Source organism: Melospiza georgiana, chromosome 6 (genome assembly GCF_028018845.1).
Source record: "Melospiza georgiana isolate bMelGeo1 chromosome 6, bMelGeo1.pri, whole genome shotgun sequence".
NCBI classification, from domain to species: domain Eukaryota; kingdom Metazoa; phylum Chordata; class Aves; order Passeriformes; family Passerellidae; genus Melospiza; species Melospiza georgiana.
In genome coordinates, this window is record NC_080435.1 from 49,247,629 (window position 1) to 49,267,418 (window position 19,790).

A 19,790-nucleotide genomic window follows, 5' to 3' on the forward strand; every position below is an offset into this window, starting at 1 on the left:
ATGGCATCCTTAAGCACTCGAAAGCAGTAACAACATCCAGATGAGCAAGTGTCTTTGTGATTCATTCCTACCTGCTTGTTGATAAAGAACATTACAGGCCACTGTTGTGATTATCACCCTCTCTGCCAAACATCAGTAAGAATTCCATCCTCACTAAGGCTTGACAGAGAGTGAAGGACAGTCAAAGAAAACATGCATGTGGGAAGTTCTTACATTGCTGCAATGGACCTTGGAAAGGACCCTGACTTCTGTGCACTTTCTCCTCCTCTGTGGTTTGCTAAGTACTTCTTTCTTTCATATATTGCACTTCTACTGTTTTCCATGTGCATGTAGATGGCATCTCATAACATCCTTGTCCTACACTATTTTCTCAGAGCATTCCTACGCTTCCCATCTACTTAAGACAAAGCTTGTTTAATACATGGTCTTATTATAATGAGCTTCATGTTTTCATTCCTTTCACTTCTTGTTTTCTAATTCATTTGAGAACCTGAATAAAATTAGGTTACAAATTCACTGGGTCAGATATTTTACACTTCTTTTGACAAGTGCTTTGTGCAAATTCTAGGCAAATGATAAGCACAATTACCACTATAATACTAAAAAATGCAAATTAAATGGTGCTTCAGGAACTCTTCCCTCAGAATAATAACAGTTAAAATTTGTGTAGTGCTTCCCCCACACCCCTTGACTGCAAATACATTTGTTAATTACTTGAGGGTGAATGATAATGCCATAATTAGCCAAGCCCAGGCTGCTCTTAATGGTGATGGGGCTACCAAGAAAATGAAGGCATTTATGATTCCAAGAAAGCACCCCTTTCTGTTTCACTGGACAGGATGAAAATACTCTTTATGCACAAAATTATTGGTCTTATGGCAGCACTAACTCCATCCAGAGTTGGAAGGAACACTGGAAATTAACAGAAAGAGCTTGCATTTCACTCAGCAGCTGGCAACCACCACATGTGAGGTATAGAAACAGTGTCTGAACAACTAGGTAAGGTTCAGTTTTTCAGCCTTTCACAAATGGAGGGACAGCACACAGGGGTCTACAGACTGACTGTTGTGCGTTGTGCGCATTATATAGGTGCTGAGTTACAGTTGTTAAGTAACCATACATCATTCAGGATACACACTAATCCTGACATGTGCTTGGAAACTTGTAGAGAACAGATTCATCATTCCTGTTTTGTTAACCACCACCTACCACTGACCATCTATGCCAGGGAAGTCCTTTATTTTTTTTATCTCCATTTTCTCTTAGGCAGTTAAGACACCAAACAACCAACAAGCTAATGAGTCTTATCACTTTTAAGAAAGCAGGCTCTTTACTTATGAAGCTGATTGCATCAAATCAGCTATATATAGCTAATTGCTGTATAGCAAATACAAATCAAATTAATCATCTACTTGGAGCATCACAGGCTCTGTAAGCACTGTACTCCACAGCAACAGTTATATTGTCCCTGTGCTGCTTCCTGAAGTGGGTCTATACCAATCTTCTGTAGGATGTAACAACTAAAAATAAAGACTACTGCAAAAGTTGGTAAAGGACAGGAGTGATTCAGGTCTGAATTTCTCACTAATACAAATGATATGGTCTGCATTAGGGAGTAAAACTGCCAGTTGTGCTGTCATCACTTCATACAGACTACACTCATGTTTGGGTTATGTGTGATTACACAGGTGACAAGGAAGGTCATGCTACTGTGCTACTGCAAAAAAAAAAAAAAGGTTTCATCTGCAGGGATCTTTTCTCAGTGTCACAAAAATACTGACTTGGGACTGCCCATTCACTGTCAGCTATGTGCAAATCTCCCATTTTGAATGACTTTGCTCAAAAGCCTTGGTGTGACACGCACAGGAGCTTGTTGAAGTTTAAGGAAAAAAATCACCTAAAGCCATCAAAACAACTTCTGATTGCCTCTTGCAGCCAGAGTGATCATCTAGGATGATTAGGAAGTTTTTCTCATCTGTCACAACCTCAGAAAGGCAGTCAACCACATCTCACCTGCCTCTGCTCTACCAGAGAGCAACAAACTGGAAGCTGCAAGCAAGCAATGTGTGCCTTGTCCAGCCTGCTCCTCATAATAAGAATTATCCCCAGGGGTACCCTTTTCCACAATCCTTACATATTACCTGCAGATCTGTAATTTGATCTTTCTTTCTGATCTTTCAAATAATGAAAGCTTTCTGAGATTTAAGAAAAAAACCCAAATTCTTTCTGTCACTAGCTTCCAAAACTTTAACCTTTTCTGCTTTAATGCTGTAACAATTGACTGCAGAACATGTTGTGTTATGGGGTAAAAAGAGACAATAAATGTTGTTAAATAGTCTTATTTTCACATAGCTTGAAATCTTAGATGAAATGCATCCAGCCACACCACTTGAAAAATTTGCAAGTCTCAGCATCTCCATTGCTGATATTTTCATTAAAAGCCACAAACTTGAAAAAAATCAAGTCTGATGATAACAGGTATGCCTGTCACTAGTGAAGCACCATGCAGTTACCAAAGCATAAATCACTGTAATCACCAATTGATGTTTATCTTGGACACACCAAAATTATTTAAGCAAACAGACTTTCTGAGCTAACCACCATGCACAAAATTAAGCTATATATTTTGCATATACCTACTAAAAAATAAATAATCTACTGAATACCCCCTGTCTACCAAAGAAGATGAACTGTCTGAATATAAACTCTATTCACCAGAGGTTCATTTTTCCATGAGAACAATTAAAGATTAATTTGCAGTTTGCAAAGTAATCTTTGTATGCTACTTTATCCTATTTATCATGAAGTTTCACATATTCTCTAGCTGTAAGGATAGAAGAAACTTATATTTCTGCTTGTGTGGAGAGCTGCACTGGGAGCTGCACTGGGAAACATTGGGAAGAAAGATGATCTGTAAGGCAATATCAGTGGAAGCATTTCCCTTTTTCCCTGTACTCAGTTCTTTCCTTCCGTAGGAGAAGGTGCTTGGCTGCTTTTCCAACATGTTCTTAACGTCTTAACATGTTCTGAAGGTCGTTTTACTTCCCAGAGGATGAAAGGAGATGCAACTACATTCTGCCACTATCAGGTGAAAGGATGACGCTTGGCTCCAGCACAGAGCTACCACAGTCTTCATTAGTGAAAAAGAGATTTTCTACAACCATTTGATGCAAGAACATGAAACTACAGGTGGTAAAGAAGTACAGCAGTGGCTTAGTGAATGAGCTGTCCTGAACAAACAGAAAATCAGCAGGCATTCCCAGGAGAAAGTAGGCTTTTAAAGTTATGCTGGAGGATAAGAAGTTCACTTGTCTGTCACCACTCATTCTATGTGTGATAGACAGCCTCGTGTGAAACCAGTATCTGATCTGGCAAGACAGATTGGACCACAATACAAATGCAGAGACAATAGTGAAGGTGCTGATCACACACCTGTTGTCTGACTGCCATTTGGATAACCACACAGTTACAGTATGAATGAACTAAGAGAAGCTGGACTGCACAAGAGGAATCCTGTGGTCACAAACACATCCCTCAGTTTGCTCCTAACAACCCACTGGTAATCAGTAATATGTGGTACCATTTTCAGATTGCTGCACTTCTGCTGTTTTTGAAGTCCAGGAGAGAGGGTATACACAGACCACCTATGCAGCTCTTATCAGTGCAATATCTTGCCTTATGGTGCACACAGTTAAAATTATGTCTTTGATACTCTATTTTCCAGCATCTTGCAACAAATGCTTACACACAGGCACACCAATATTGCCCACTGTTGCTCAGTTTCACTTAAGATCTCTTGGTATTTGCTGTGCAGGATGCAGGTATGAGTACATACCTGTATACACACACACGCATATGTATATACTTCCTACTGCACTTCCTATGAGTTCTGCTGATAATTTTTGTGACATTCTCCTTCTTACTCCCTTTTGCAAGCTCTTGGGTTGCATACAGCACAGATGGGACTCGGGGATTTCCTGTTGAACAGGAACCTTCGGGTGGAGCACCACTGTCGCCAGCAGTACGTCCTGTTTTCTCTCCTCCTTTAGGCGTAGTCCCATCTCTGATTATCTACAAGACTTTATCACTGTGATTCTTAAACTCTGGCATTGCTCATCTGCAGGTGACTTACATACCTGCAACTGCTGGCTCCTTGGTGTCCCGCTGCACAGCTGTTCTAACCAGAAAGTCAGGCACTGTTTGACCTTACTTCACCACTTCAGGAGCACTTGGAACCAATGCACTGCTCCCTTGCTCCCTGGATATATTCACTGGGGGAAGGGCGTTGCTGGGGAGGGGCCAGCTCCTGAGATAGAGAAACTGTCCACCTGATAGGCACCACCACAGGCATGGAGGTTGATGGTACTGAGGGGCTGAGATGATCAAAAAATCTCGTGACCACTTTCTGCACTTCCAGCTCGGCATATTCTTCCCCTCCAGGACTGCCTGTTGCTCCATGTATAATGCTCTCCATGTCCCAGACCTGCTCAACAAGCCCCTCTTCCGCCTTCATGCACTTTTCCTCTACTCTGAATCACAGAATGGTTGAGGTTGGAAGGAACTTCTGGAAGTCACCATGTCCAATCTCCTGCTCAAGCAGGGTCACCTAGAGAAGCTTGGCTGGGACTATGGCCAAATGGCTTTTGTGTATCCCCAAATTGCCTCCAATATCTTCCTTGCAAGCACGCTTCAGCTATTTATACACTTGATGAGATCTGTCTCTGAGCCATTTCTTCTGCAGGCTGGACAATCCCATCTCTCTTAGCCTTTCCTTATAGGAGAGGTGGTTTACTCCCTCAGGCATCTTCCTGGCTGGACACTGTTCAGTAGCTCTGGGTCTCCCATGTATGAGGGAACCCACAACTGTTCTCCTGGTGTGATCTCACCAGTGATGAGTAGAAGGGAAGGATGACCTCCCTTGACCTGCTCCTTCTCTCTCTCTGTCTGGCCTTGTTCCCTCTTATATGATCCAGCTTTTTCTCATTATCTTTGTGTCTATCTAAATCCTTTTAAAAGACATTTTTAGAGCTAGTATGCTGTCAAGTTATCACCTTGCTTTTTAAAAAACTGAATTCTTCACAAACCGTGAGAATGAATTCCACAGGCAAACAGTGATCAGATCTCAAATAACCAACCTTTCTTCATGCTAGGCAGTAAAATGGCAACAAAATGTTTACTATGAACCTCCATCACAGTCCTTAATAAAACTAACCAGAAAAAAATCGTACTCCCAACAGTTTTTTTTTTCTCATTAACAACTTTTTCTCCTTTTCTGTGTTAGAAATTCTTTGGCTTTACCAACCAAAAATATAGCTAACAATAATGATGCAGTCTACCCCCTTTAGCAAACACAACTGAATTTTTTTCTCAAAGATACAGAGGTCAGCATCAGAACAGGTATGTCTCTACTAATGCCCTCTCCAGAGCATTGACTTACATGGATTCATTACAGGCATCTACTTCCACAAAAGATAATAGAATTAACAGCATCTGTCGGATTTCTAATCAGTGTTGGGAGGTAGTACAGATTTAAGTTCAGAATACTTTTATAATCCAGTTATTACTGTACTAGCACTGCAGTTGTACCTAGGAGGGTCCTTGTGCCAAATACAGGCAATGAAAAGGCATAACATGTACCAAAACTTGCTATGGGGGTACCTTGGCATAGGTGTTGGACTAGGTGACCTCCAGAGGTCCTTTCCAATCCTAACTACTCTGTGATTATGTGAAAAAGCTTAGAAACAAGACTATGGGAGCTAAGAGGGCAGGAAGACAAATAAACAAGTAGTAAGATAGCATGTTAGCAATGCAGCTGTTAGTGCAGGCAGGGTATATCAATTAGTCTTAGCACATATTTCTGGACCAGCAGACTACCTTAGAAAGCATCATGCACTACTTTTTTCTGTGTAAAATATCAGTAAGTGCCTATATTAATTCAAATGTATTGAACATTGAAAGTTATATTATTAATCTCAGTTGGTTAAGTGTAGTGACATTTAAGTATAAGCACATAGTATTTATAGCCACAGTCACTACAATATTCATGGAGTTTTCTACCCTAATTAATTCATAAGAAAGCCTGTGACATGAGAAACAGATAATAATTAAAAAATAAAAATAAATTATAAATATAATATATAGAAATTATAAATATATATATTTTTTAATTTAAATTTAAAATAATATATAAAAAAAGAAGTTTAAAGGAAATCACATGCAATTTAAGATTAGATAGGTTAAGATTAGTTTATAATTAGACAACATTGTTTATGGAGATTACCTGTAACACACCAGGTGTGTACCTAAGAGCTAAGCTATGCAGAGGCATTTTTTGTGCTCACACCATGGGAACGTTCAGAGCATGTCTAACACAAGATTTGTTTCACAACATAAACTTGTATAGTTTTAAACATACCAGTAGAGCCTTAGATCAGGCACAGTTGTGTAAGAGGCTGTCAAATGAAGTACATTTTTGTGCTGCTGTAAGCAACTTCTGACTTGGAATCTTCCATTACAAATTTTAACATTTCATATTAATTTTAAACTATACCTGTAACTAGCACAGCCAGAAATTTACTATATACAGATCTAATCTTGGAGCAGTAGATATATAAATAAAAACCCTAAATGTTTAAAACATAAAATTCAAGAAAATGCTGCGTATATGAACCCATTTCACTTTCACTGAAGTCATCAAATTTCTTACTCTAAGGTGCTGACTTTTAATTTTTTCTCTGTCCCCCTTACTTATTTTTGCTAACTGAATGCAACAAATGATTTTGGGGGATTTATCCTTCCCTTTTCTCTTCTTAGGCCAATTAAAGATTTTGAATATTTTCTCAGTTTGGAAGCATTAAAGTACCCATTAAATATAAGATAGTAGGGAGAAGAAAGAAATTATAAACTAATTTTAAAAGGTATAAGAACTGAGTGTTATAAAATTACTACTCTCCCTTACTACCCTATACCCTTTCCTAAAATGGAAAAGCTATAAAACAATTACTAAATATTTTAGAAAGTTCCAAGAAAGTTCCAGAAGAAGAAAACTAAAATAAAGAAAGGAAGTAAGAAAAAAGGAAAAAAGGGAAGGCATTGGATGGGATGGGAAAATGGAGAATAAGCTCACATATTTTGAAAATACTGACCCTATTACACTAAGTGACAAAAAGGAGAATAAGAAGAAAGCAACATACCAAAATACAGAAAATTCAAAATATTTGAAAATACATCTTGTGAAACAAACCAGAAAACTCTCTATTATCTACCATTTTAAATGAGAAACCTCTTCCAAATATATATTTCCTGTTTCCCTTCAGCATTTTGATCATATATATAAAAAAATAACTTCTGTCAGCATCTCAAAACTTTATTTCCGGTATTCCCTCTCTTTCCTTACCAGATAAATGGAGATGATGCTTGCTAACTGCCAGTTCCATAAAAACTTCTCATTTTGTTGGCAGATGAAGGAGAGAAAGCTTTGAAAACAGGACTTGCATTTAACAGCCTTGGTAGAGCTTGAGTTTGAAACAAGTCACAGAATCACCAAGGCTGGAAGAGACCCCAAGGTGATCCAGTGCATCTGCAGCCTAGCGCCACCATGACCACCCCAAACCAAATCACCAAAGCCACATCCAGACCTGCCAAACGCTTCCAGAGACAGTGCCTAACCACCTCCCTGTGTAACTTATCCCAGTGCCTAACCACCCTTTCGGGGGAATGTATTTTTCAAATATCCAACCTGAATCTCCATTGGTACAACTTAAAGCCATTTTCTCTTGTGCTTTCACTTGAGACATGATGACCATAAACAAACAGGTGTAGAGTGACTGCTTCCAGGAGATTCTGGAAAGTCATTTGGCAGGTTTCATCCCCCTGTACCTAGGAAGAGAGTTTGGTTGGTATTGGTGGGCTGGCTACCCAGATATAGAGGATTTCAGATCTGATATTCCATCTTGGATATTTACTCTTCAATATATATTCAGAAAATAGCAGCAACAATATCGTTTCACTGAAAGATCCCAGACCTGTTATTTGTTAAAAGCACACAGAAATTCAGCGCAGAAATCCACCCTATCATGATCAGATAACTGGCTCCTTGATGCCTGAAATGTCTTTACTAAGGTTGTCATTTACAACTGCCATAAACCTGACCCAAAACCATGCTGACAGCCTCAAGCCACAAGTCTAGCAGTGCTATGAGATATCCTCTTTCCTCAGATTTGCCCTTTGGCAGAAGCCTGGACAGCAAGTACACAGAGGCATTAAAGAACAGCTGAGACAGCATTACGTGAAGAGGCAAACTCCTTGGTTACTCCTAAGTGTTTTCTAAATGATATTTGGACTCACATGAGGTTCCTTTTTTAATCCTTTCTTTTGAGCAAAGTGTCAAAGGTGAAACCTTCCCAAAGGGTATCTTTATATCAGTGTCACACCAACCTCCGAAACTTGTTGCCCTATCAGTTTCTGGGAAAGACCAGAGCTCAGTTCATCTCACTGTAACTCCATACACTCCTTTAAATATGTACCCTAGTAACAATTCAGCTGCCTGTGTCTGGATAAACCCCATGGATATACTGCACAAATGTACTGTGAGCATGACACTCGAGTACCAGCAGTTCTGCTTTCATGTGTAAGCTGTGCATATGCATGACTAATGTACAAAAACAATGCAAGTTCTCTGCAGCAGATTTAAAATGAAGTTAGGGTCTAGTCTGGATAGCCCAGTCTACATTTTCATTGCCAATTTACATTTTCATGTGGAAAAAGAAGGTAGGTGGTACTTTTATATACAGTCAGAAATTTTGAGAGCAATATTTACACACTTTAGCAAAGATTGAATGAGTATGCCTTTGCCTGGAAATCAGAAGCAAGAGGGAGGGAATCTTTCAGACCCTGCACAAATCCATCCCTGCCCTACACCCCCATTTTTAATTATTCTTATTCTTCATTTCTTTTATAATGCCGGTGCCTCTGGCACCACTGCTTCCTCGGGAACTCCCTGTACCTCCAGCTCCTTGTATACAAAGCTCCTTCCACCTCAAGGATAGGGAAAGGCAGACACCCTCTTTTTCATCTTAATCCCTCATAAAACACACTGCCTTTTACTGAGCTTGCCAATCCAATCAGAAACGGTGCTGCACAACTAACAAAAATAATTATCAAGCTTTGATGATCATCCAGGACAGGTTTATGTGTTTTCTCTCTCTCTTTGCACAGTGAGTCTGATGAGACTGAATTTAATTTTCCCTGCTTGCTGTGAACATTTAAAAAATAGTCTCATCCACAGAAATATCCAAAGCCTTGCACTGAGAGGATTTTCTCATGTTTAAGACCAATATTGTATGCAGTATTTTGTGCTGTGCAGACTCTCCGCAGTGTCACAGTGGTAATTAAATTTGCACAAAATTCTTCATCCTCAAAGAATCACAAAACACCCTTAGACTTTAAAAACACTGAAATTCCTGTTTACAGGAATGGAAACTGTTTTCCCATCCCTAAGCCTCCATCACCCTAGTAGGGATGAGGTCAGAGGTCAGTCTCGGGAGATGTGCAGACACTGTCCATCACATTGTGCTGTCAGAACTCGGGCAGGAATCCCAGAGGAAACCTGCCTGCCCAGACACACATCACCTCTGCATCATAAATGTGTGCTACTGCCATCTACCAGCCACCCAAGACACCCACACCACCAAAGAGGAGTGACTTTTGCCTTCTTGCTTTTGCAGCCCCTGAAATAAATCTATTTTTTAATTCAAGTTCTGACCTTCCACACCTGAACCAAGTCAGAGTCACCTTCCATTAATTGGGAAACAGCAGCATTGGAAGGATGTCGGCATTAGTCGCATCCTCACCACTGTGTTGGTTTTTTGGGGGATTTTTGAGTTTCTCTGGAGTGAATGTCATTCCTGAGCGCCTCCCCATTAACACCTAAGCTCCTCCAGGACAGTGTTCCCAGTGACACACGCTGGCAGAGGTCCCAACACAGCCCCCTCCAGCCCTGGAGAATAAAAGAGCATTCAAGCTAGAATATGACTCAAGCCCAGCTTTCACATTCTGTTGGCTAAATCCTGCTTTCTCCACTGAGTTCCTTGGCCAAAGTGGAATATATTCATTACATGCAAAGAAATTAAAGGAATGGAAGAAAGGTCATTATTTTGCCTTTTCTTTTTTATTATATGACATGATGTTCTCTTTTCCCTGGTAAGCAAATGTCCTCATTTTCATGAGCAGCTCATAACTGGATAAATGCCTGTCCAAGTAATATTGACTCACTGCAGTTCAAAGGAGACTTTCTAAAATTTTGTTTATGAGAGAAGAAATTGGCTGAGAGGGTTGGTTTTTTTACCCCCAAAGCAAGCAGCTATTGATCAGCCCTTCAGTGAATAACGTAAAATTGTTTCAAGATCTTTTGTTATTGTTCCAAGCCCTCTTACCAAAACAAGTTTTTACAGATTCCCTTTTACAGAACTGCAAAAGGGTTGAACTGTAATTCCCTTGTGTTGAATAACAGAATCAAATTAATTTTGTCACGTTGAAAAAATCAAATATCAAACAAGGCCAATTATCATATCCAATTTTTACCTTCTTAGAATCTGCTCCTGTTTCAGGGCATATCTTCAATTAGGTCATACAAAGGCTTTGGTCCTGTATTCTAAAGCAAATGTGCTGTGATGTTGTCTGGAAGAAACTCAAAGTGACAAGACCTGGAAGAAGCAAAGAGAGGGACAGAGAGAATTTGGGCCACGGTGGGCTGTCAGTAGAGGGGAGGCAACACCTGGGAGGACAGGGAGATGTCTGGCTGGCCTGGGACCGTCCCCTTGCTCTGTAATGTGGCCCTGTTTTGCAAAGTAAGGAGCCAATCTGTGCAGTCACCAGGGCTGGGATTCCCCATGAAAAACTTGGCCACATGGTTGGCAAGGGAGGGGTGGAGGATGAGGCAAGAGTTCTGTCAGAATCACTCCTCCACATCTCCGTGTGGGATGAGCCTTCCAAGATACAGAGCCATTCTCCAAAGTACCAAATGCCCTGAGCTAAAATCGGCCCAATTAAAAGGAACCGTCAATTTAACGGATGAAACTCTTCACCAACTGGTATTTAAACAGCTGAAATGAAAGATTTAGTGTGAGAGTGTGTTCTGTCTCACAAGACAAAACAAACCACCCTACCAACGAAATAAACAAACACAAATCTGCTCTCTGTGCAAGGCAAAGTATCTAGAGACAACAAGAAGATTTGCACTCATGAAACCAGGACCAGATCCAAACCCACTGATTGCCTTGGCATTTCTGCTTAGGTCTGAATAGGCCAAAATCTGGTCAAAGTCCCTTAAGTCATATAGGCAGATAAATTATTTTAACTGAAAATTCCACCAGCAAAATATAACACAATATATAAATGCTACTCTCTCTTCATAATTTCTGCAATCCTCTTGATACCGTAAATAGAAGAATTTTATTATTATTTCAATTCATCCTTTATTTAATGCACCTTTTATACATGATCTGAAACCAAACCAAGCTGATTTGTGCCATCTACTGGTAAAGAAAGGATTTCCAACTACTAAATACATCAGATTTACTTCCAAATTTATTTTAAATGTGTCAGTTGTTATTAACTACATACAAATGTGTTACTTCTTAGCAAACAATCTCACATATGCCCTACTTGATTAAGAAGATTGCTCACATTATGTGAAGGTGATTCATAAAACCATGCTGGACAAATTAATTCGTGCACAGCATTAATTAGAGCGACATGATTATGATACCACTGAAAACAAAAATTTTCTCCCAATAAGCCTGAATACTGGGTAAGGCCTATTTCTTAGCTTGATCTATCTTTCTGTTTATGAATTGCAGCATTCATGTTCTGGCAATATGCTCTTACACATCTGAGTCACAGCTGAGTGAGGGCTGCTATTCTCAGGTGAGGTGTTCACAGCAGAGTCAAGGCTGGGCTGTGCCTCTTGTACAAGGCACTGGCAAGACCTCACACTGGCACAGTGTGGTTAAAACTCACTATTCATTGTAAAAAAGGCAGAACTCAAGCTGTGACCACCTTCCTCAGAGAAGTGCATCCCTGGAGAAACAAGATGCCCTTCTAGGAGAAAAATTAAAATGACCTAGCTTGAATAGTGCAGCAGAATGAGTACATGAGACATGCTGTCTTTGCATCAAGGGATGGAAGTGAAAGAGAGACAAGAGGTTTTTTCAGCTTCAGGACAGTGGTGGCAAAAGGAGAGATGGGCGTCAGCTGGCCATGAATATATTTAGGTTGGAAATTAGAAGGCTCCTAACCATCAGAAGAAAGAGGTTCTGTGACAGCCAGCCAAGGGGAGCGGTGGGGGCACACAATCTAACTAGCTTTAAGATAGATCTTGGTAACTTAATGAAAGGGATTATGAAACATGGATGTCTACAACAGTAGAAAACTGGACTTGATGACCCAGACAAACCCTGTTAGCCCTCTGTTCCCACATTTCCCAGAATGTTCTCTGCTTTGACTTCAACATGGTGTCCAGCTTCTGACTGAAGAAGATTTAGTTGCCTGTCAGAAGGCTCCAAATTATGGAATAGTTCTGTTGATCCCAAACCCTCTCATTAGTTGGGATATGATTTGGTAGGAGTGGCCAATGGCCTTTTGTCTCTAAATCTTATGGTGCATTTGTCAGATCTGCCTTCTGAAGCTTTTAAACATAGTTTGTATTCATTTTTATAGTAGGCTGCAGGCAACTGGCGAATCAAAAGTGAATTAAGTAAAACCGACCTTTTTATAGTACAATAGATAAGGGATCAACTAAGATGTAATTATCTGTCATGTTTAGCAGAAATCACCATGACAGAAAAAAATGAGTTAGGAAAGTCACTGTAATTATGATTTGCAATGTAACTAACTTGGTAAAAGATGATTATTTCTAAGTGACCTCATGTTACTTTTGAGTATGCTTCCATAGAGATGAGACACTGAGGACTCTAATGGGTCAGAGAGATTGCCCAGTATGTGCACACATTGAATAGCTGCTTCAAACATAAATTATGTTCTGTTTAAAAAGGAAGGGAATTGGCTGAGCACCCAAACTTCTCCTTGTGATGCACAGAAACAGCGAATACTGGATGATGTCTGAATGAAAGAAAAATACCTGAAATCTCTCAAACTGAACTCACAAAATTATGTCTCTTTTGAAAATTCAGTTCTAAAATAAACATATAATTAAATCTATTAGCTGATACTGTTAAGAACAGCACTCTGCCTTTCTCCTGTGGTTTCCATTTCACCCTCCCCAGCTGCTACAGAGACAATTTGAGAATAACAACACAGCAGTTCTGTGCTCAGGGAGAGATGTGGAAGTGTGAGTGCCTGTGAGCCCATGCACAAAAAGCAGAAGAAACACAACTCATGCAGCTCCCCTGGTACCTGATGGAATTCTACACCTCCTTCTCTCTGTGACTAAGCACACAGCAAAAAAATTTTATGAGGATCCTCTGAGAATAATTTCATTTTCATTTCCTGAAGTAGGAAGATGTCAGCGTACTTGAACTACTTCATTCAGGTGTCCAAGTGAATCATATTTAAATCAGAACAAGTGGAAACACAAGAAAGCCAGCCTAATACATTTTCAAATTATATTTAGCTGATCTTACCCTTTTTAGAAGGATTTGCTGTTTGGAAACACTTAGCCTGGCTGGATTGTGTTCAAGAGCCAGAGCATACAGAAAGAGCAATCTATCAGGCAACTCACAAAAATATCCCTCTGATATGTCCAGCTGTACCTTCCATGCAGAGTGGAATAATTTGGGATAGAAGAAAACTGTCTGTAGATGAGGTCCTCTGGGTGTGTGAATCTACTGCTTACCTGAGTAAAGTGAGTGGCATCAAGAAAGTCCCACTGGGTTTAATGGGAAAATTGGTACAAGCAGAACTTGAATCTGTAGCATTATCTTTTTGCCCAAAAGTCAACACCTTACCACAGCTGCCCCAGGGCAATAAAAGGAATGAAGACATTAATGCCAGCCTGGTCTTAACCTCTGGGGAGCAATGCAGATGTCTTTCTCTGCAAAAATCTTCAAACTGGCAGCATTTTTCCCTGCTTGGTTTCCACTTCCATCCCTTCAGACTCAACAAAAGAAAAGCTACTGGGAAATATAATGCAGGTAACAAGCAGGCTATAGAAGTGCTCCCAAGTGGGTTTTCAAAAGGTTCTGTAACTCTGTTTCCCTCCATCACTGAAGATGTACAGTTTGCTATTGCCATAGAGCCATCAATTATATACAGTATGTCCTGAAGCAAGTTCTAAACCTTTTACACTGGGCTTTTCGTTTTCTAAATGACGGGTAAATATTTCTACTGGTGTTCTGTTGCTTCAGATGGCCAATCCAGAAAAATCATAGTATATTACTGTTAGTTTGGATTGCTCACTGATATTTTACATTTACATGAATCTAAAGTGCTGCTTGGTTGGTGTTTAGATGATATCATAGATCAGCTTCTGTTAAGGGTCACTAGAAACTTTAAATAACCCTAAACACCTTTATGTAGGAATTAATAAAATCTTCACTCTACCATGCTTCTACTTTTCATCCTTAAAAATAAACAAAAAACAAACAAGTGGGGAAATGAGACCACACTGCAGCATGTTCAAATATAAATGTGAACATATATAAAACTATTTCAAGACTGAGACTAGTAAGCCGCATCATTAATATTCTTGTCTTCCTGATGGCAGCAGGAGTTATACCACTTCCTTTATTTTAAGCATAAGATTTCATAATTTCAAGAATAAGGTGTCTGATTCCCATCAGCGTACCCTGAACCTTTTCTCACTTGAATGATCACCTATTCTCCTCTTTTTTCAGGATTTTTTTTTTTTTTATTTCTCTACTAAACATGCTGTAGCATGATTAAAATACCTTCAGAAATGAGATTCTGGAAAATACTGTTCCCATTTAATTGCATTTTTCATATTGGATTTTGTGACATTAGCACCCAAAACTTGATGATGCCATTCTCAGCTTCATTTGATGTTTCCTCCACAGCTTAGATGTTGCTGATAGTGTGCTTTTCTTGTTCTTTAGTATAACAGTAACCTAGAAGACTGCTCCTGCCACTCATAAAATGGGGTGTGGCAAAGATGCCACATGTGGAGATCTTATGATTTGAAAAATCAATAAAAGAAACATGAAGCTGGGATTGCCCTTTATTTTGAATGTAATAATTTTAACTTAAGCCAGGGTAATTGCTACTTAATACAGATTTAAACCATTAGCTTCACTTCCATGCTATGACCACAGTAACAGTAGCTTCCCACTTCATTGCTTACTTGCTTTTTTTACTTCTGTGCAATTGCAAAAACTGGCAAATATGTTTGGATTTTCTTTCTCTTTATTGGCTCTGAAGGAAACTCATTGCATTTTATTTTTCTGAGGTCTCAAATGTTAACTTTGAATTTCTTTATTCCACTACTAAATTAGGTTTTACCACTAATTCAATAACGTTGCTTTGCACTTCAGATATTAAGACCCTGTAATCTTGGAGCCCAGGCAAAAGATCAAAAGCAATTGGATTATTCCAGTTGAACACTTCACCACTCACTGTCTTATCTGATCTTTTGCTTCTAACCTTTTCCTATGAGAGGGAAGAATATGACTTAAATCTCATCAACAGCAATTCTGGATGCTTGCTTTTGCAGCTCTATATCTTAAAAGAAAAAAATATAGATTCTGGCAAAACTCAAAATTAGAAGATAGACTATAAAGAGAATGCTGCAATGACAAAAACAAGTCAAACTCTTATGCTGTATAAATACAGTGGATATGCCTACAGAGAACACTCACCTCTTTCCAGGAGACACAAAGTTCCTAATGCAAAACAAGTACCTTTCCACATGATACACATTCTGCCTTTTTGCCATCATAGTTTTTGAGTGCATTCACAATCTAGTTTCAGATAAAAACACCCACATTTTGGTGTCCCAGCTCTGAGCACAATGTAGATGCTAATGTACATACAAACATTATGGAATATTCACAACATAATGTCAATACTCCTGACGGGACCAGGGTGTTTTGGACATAGCTCCATGGGTAAGTCTCTCTTCTAGCACTAATTTAATTTAGAACCCATCAGAACATTTCTGCATGTAGAGAGGAAAACACTCTAAATAATATCTCCACAGATACCACTTAAAAATTTCCCTGAACATATTCCATCTAACAGGGACTGTCTGTACTTTGAACTGTAGGAGGCAGCTGGTTTATGTCTACACGAAGCAACAGTAATGTGATTGAGTGGCAGTCAGTGGATTCCTGTCAGTGAGAGGTTTGCTTGGTGGCACCTTCTCTCCCTTTAATATGGACATGAAAGTTAATGAAATTCATTAGCCTTACATGTTCTCAACCCATGATTTAAGCCATGGACAGAAACCCAAGTTGGTGCGCGAGGGTGTGATGCAGCTGTTCACTGCACAGAATGGCAGAGCTTGACAAAGCAAAAGCCCAGCTTCCAAATCTGAGTTTATTAAAAAAAAAATGCATTGGATTGAATGGACCTACTGAAAAGCTGAGTCAAAACTTCCAGATCAGGCTCCAGATAATTAATTTCCAGTAATTTGCCTTGGCAGGCACTGCTGATTTCCAGCCAAGTACATGAATAGCAGCAATTCTTTGGCGGTGGGGGCACAGAAGGGGAGTGTGTTAGGATCCCTAATTATCTGGAGAAAGTTCTTTTATGCTGTGATTGCAGATTTACGTGATGTTCAGCCAGCAGCAAAGCAGAAAGCAGTGGCACTGCAGTGCACTATTCAGAGGCTTGTGCTGAGCTGCAGCTCCCCTGCAGCCACTGGAACCGCAGCGTTTGCCACCACCAGTTCAAAGCACTCCCATCTAGGCAGCCTGCAAACCAGATACAGCTTGATGGCTGGGTTCTCTTCAGTCTGTTTGCCACAGGACAAATCTTGATGCTTCACATTTCTGTTCCATCTCAAGGAATGAAAACTTGCACCTCACAAAAGCATACTCAATTTGAACCAAAATACTTCAGTGATAGTACTGGCACATCCACTCGGGCCAGTGATGAGGAAGAGAATTCAGTTAATGAGAATTCAGGGTTTACCATGGAGGCTAACTGCTCCAAACAGAGGAATTTTATTGACAGCATCACTTTAAACAACATTACATTACACAATTACTTTATTGAACTTATGCACTGATGAGTGGAAAATATGACAGATCTGCTTTCTTCCCTCAACTTACTAAAGCTCATGAAAAGTCAGTGGATAACTGTCTTTGTTTCTGCATGAGAAAACTCAGCAACAGGAATATATAAACTATAAAAATGCTGGCATGGCATTATTTGACTTCACTCACCTTGAAATCTGTGTTTGAAAGACAGTATTTTCCATCCAAACCCCTGATTTTAAAGTTGAGGGTTTTTCTCTATTTATTTCCCATTTTCTTCCATATGTACATGCATTTTGAGACCAGTCATAGTTCCTTTCTCCAGCACATGTAAAAAATGAAAAGAAGGTAGAAATACTTGCATCTATTGTTATTGATATGATAAACATACAATACTTGATAGGAGTTTGGGGCAAAATTCCACTCACAGTTTCCCCCAAGTTATTTTTATCTTTGGAGAAGTTACGGCAGTGTAACTTGAACTTTGGGCACAAGTTAACAGTGAAATTCTATCAAGAGGAATCCTTTTCTCAACTTTCAGAACCTCCTTATGATTTCAGGAAGAGCTTGTATGATACAGTACTTATACAAATACATATTGAAACTATCTGAAATGGTGGAAGGCACAGCAGGGTTTTTATGAAGGTTTTTTTTTGTCATTATGCTATGGTTAACAGAATCTATGCAAGGTTTGGAACTTCTCATCCTCATTTTCTTTATTCTTAAATGTCCAATGCCAGGAAACACAAGGAGCTCTGCTCTGTCCAGAGAAAAATTTATTCTGGAACTCCTGTCTAATATAGATTTTGTGCCTCCACAGTATTTCCACCTTCCCTTACATATAAGTTATTTCCATTAAGTCACATGTTTTGAGGTCTACTTCACATGTGTTTCTAAGGTGCAGACCGTCATGGAGTGACTGTTTTCTGTAATGACAAGTAACAGCACAGAGCAGAACAGTGGTTGCCAGCAGGAAATGCAAGTTGACAGGCTTGTACAAATGGCAGCGCTTAAAAGAGATGGGCAGTTAGCTTTGCATTTTCATTCCCTGTGCCAAGAAGGGGGAAGCAAAGTGTTTCCTGAGAAAGGGTATGAAATGCAGCTTCTTTCCTCTTGTTAGGCAGGTGTAGTGTCATTGGGCTCAGTCCTGCCAGCACTGGCCATACAGAAAGAATCTCTCTTGGCACCTCCTGGAGTCATGGTTAGCTGTGCTAGGAGTCATGGGGAACATCTGGCTTGCCACTGTAGAAGTGCAAGAAAAGTTGAAGGACCATACTGAGGTCTCAAGGTGGTACCCAAAGGCAGCCAGCATCCATCCCATAAACTTCCTATATCCTAACCAAACAAGTAAGGGGCAAAGACGTGGGTTCTGGAGAACACAGAGCTTTTACAGACATACAATGAAAATAAAGTGTACAAGTGAAAAATGGAAGAGCAAAGGACAACATGGATTTCTGGCATGTAAATTTTTTTTTTCAACTGTGAGTCTATATTCTTTGAGAGGCTTGTGTGGGGTTTGGAACCAAATAGATAAATGTAAAGCAAGTGAGCATTTGCAGAACTGAAAGGTATGTCAAAAGAAATTGCTTACAGAGAAATATGTAGGTCAGAAACCCATCAGCAGCCTTCCTGCATGAGAGATCCAGAGACCACTTAGCAGCTGCCAACAAAAGGGTTGGTGGGAGCTTGCCAAAGAGAGCCACATGCTGTTGCTGGGAAAAATCTTTCACAACTGAACTTGGCATATATGCCTGGGACTGCCAGGGAGCAGCTAAACTGCACACTTTCATTGACCACAATTAGTATGAATGTACTGAAAATCAGGAATGCAAGTGCAAGCCACCGGCAGCCCTGCACTCCATCAGTATGCACCTCTGCAGTTTAAGTGCTGTCCAGGTAACACCCAAGGAAATGAACTGATAGATGGGTAGCAAAGGAGAGCTCAGGCTCAGTGACACAACAGTGCCAGATCCCCATGCTCCCTCTTTGGAGAAACACAGGGTCTGTGTTTCAGCTGGGAACTGGCACACAGTAATAAGAACATGCAGTTGTTGCTGGGTGAGAGCAGAACATCTTCACTGCCAGTATCAAAAGAGGATGCTGGCTGATAACAGCCTTTTGGTCATCATGGGTTTCAGAGAAGGGCACAGGTCAGCTGCCACCAAGCCTCCTTAGGGAAGGAGCAGCCAAGGTACAGATGTCAACAGTTCCAGCTGTTCATGACATACCATAGTTCATGTTGTATGCATGAACTATCCAATAGTTTGAAATTACACATTTTTAAATGTGTAATACCAAGAATGTTTTACATCCCTCAGGTTTATTCTTTTGGTGCTACATGGAAGAACTCTCTCCACAATTGACACAGGTGATATTCCTGTCTCAGCTGCTGTGTTCAAATTCTGTAACATTGGTGGAATAAACATATCCAACATACTTTTCAAATAAGCAACACAATAACTTCAGTTATAATGAAGACTTGTAGCATTATTCCCTGAATACACAGAATTATTGAGAATCTGTACATGATACAGATATTGCTCCAGACTTAAAATCTTTGAATCACACATAGTGAATCATAGGTCATTTACACAGAACAGAAGATTGTAGATTAGATCA